Source organism: Vicugna pacos, chromosome 13 (genome assembly GCF_048564905.1).
Source record: "Vicugna pacos chromosome 13, VicPac4, whole genome shotgun sequence".
Taxonomy (NCBI): domain Eukaryota; kingdom Metazoa; phylum Chordata; class Mammalia; order Artiodactyla; family Camelidae; genus Vicugna; species Vicugna pacos.
In genome coordinates, this window is record NC_132999.1 from 13,526,387 (window position 1) to 13,528,464 (window position 2,078).

A 2,078-nucleotide genomic window follows, 5' to 3' on the forward strand; every position below is an offset into this window, starting at 1 on the left:
TCCATCCCCCACTTCTTATCTCCTTGCTTACCAAAGCTAGTATTTAATAGGTAAGATGATGAACATGATAAATAAATGATATATGATTTTTACATACAGTGATTCAAAAGGGAAATTACTTTTTTTAACCTCTCCTTTATTCAGTAGCCATTTCCTAAGTGCATATGCTGTAGTTGTCACTATGCAGCAAATAAAAAATATTTAAGTTAGTTCTTGCCCAAAAGTAGCTCATCATCTATTTACACTTTTACTTAAACAACCACAAAATGACAATTTCTTTTAAAACATGAGAACTATCCGTTCAACTCTGACTTAAATAATAGAGCTCCAATGGAGACATCATGGAAAGATATTTATAGTCAGCCATTAATTACATCCTTGCTAACCTAGGCCACTCAGTCACATGGCAGGTAAATGTAGCGACCGGACTCATGAGGAGGAACTACTTTTGTAGCTATAGAATTCAAGTAAAATATTTTTATTTTGACCACAGTCTGCTTTATTATTTTGCTTGAAAAGCACAAGATGGTATATATTTTTAGAAATGTAACCTGTAATGGAATGGTTGTCAACCTGGGGTAATTTCTGCTGCTCCCCCCAACCCTTCTTTGCACAGCATTTAGCAATGTGTAAAGAAATGTTGGTTATCACAACTACTGGCATCTACTGGTGCTACTGGTATCTAATGAGTAGAGGCCTGGGATGCTGCTAAACATTTCCCAATGCACAGGGCAGCCTCCACAACAAAGAGTTACCTGGCCCCGAATATTAAGTGTCTTGGTTGTAAATATATATATACATACACACACACACACACACATATCTGAATCACTTTGCTGTACACTTGAAACTAACACAATATTGTAAATCAACTACACTTCAAAAATAAAAGTGCCTATGTTGAGAAATCTTTCTATAAAGAAAGATTTTCCCACCCCCAACAAATTTCCTGAGTTTTGTAGTTCTCACACTGACTTGCAAATCACTATAGGTCAGCTTAAGTTGGCAAGGTGCTCCAAGCTTAAACCAGCTTAATTCAAATAGAGACTCAATTATGGCCCAAGTTACAGAGCTATTATTCATATGTCCTGTTTAAAAGGGCTCCCTGACCGACTCTTTCAGGAATTACAAAGTGTTCTCATTAGCTCTGATTAGGTTCTGGGACCTGTCTAGCCTAAAATTTCTCATGCCTAGAAGGTAATAGCATGAAAGGTGTATCTCGGTTTACTCATCAGAAAACCAGTGTGAATTTATATTCTAATTTTTCCATAATAACAATCTTATTTACACGGTCGGTTAAAAATCAAGCTTATTAAACCAAAGAAGTGTAAGAAGATTCCTTATAACATTACCCTTCCAAGACACCTGAGGTCAGAGGGCATGAAAAACAGGGATGTAAACCAATCTAGAGAATGCCATAATCAGTTGTCACAGGTTATACATCTCTCCTTCCATACTGCTCGTTACGTTTCTTTGAATTTTAAAAGCTGAGCTTCGAAAACAAAGTAAGGGTACAAAGTACAGGTAGTAACAGTAATGCATTCCCAAGTCAATTCCTAAAAACCGAGGAGTATCCTCCCAAAGCCACCCCAACCCTCACCAACTGCAAAGTTCAAACAATGCTGTTACCTATTCTTGACATTGAACAACAACAAAGAAGTCTACAGAGGAACTATGAGCTATCTAAGCTGAGAGGTTTTCTTTCTTTCATTTCATTGCTGCTTTTGTTTTCTCTCAGAAGCCAAGATTGTCAGGATTTAAGTCTCTTCATGAAAGACATCTAGGACCTCAAAAGCAGATACTGGAAACCTTGTAAAATCCTCTCAGCTATATGCTCATGGAAAGGTTGAGGCGAAAGGAAAGTAATAAAAGCTTTTAAAAACATTTCCTCCCTAGTTAGAAGGACAGAAAAAGTACATGCATTAAGTAAGGCTGCCCCACTCGGCATTCTTGCATTCACTTTAAACAACAGTGATGCACATGTAAATGAATAACCTTTCCAGTAGTCTACATGCATCTATAAACTAGGTTTACTTATTCCTTCCTTTGGATGAATTTTGTGATAGTTAAGGGCTTTG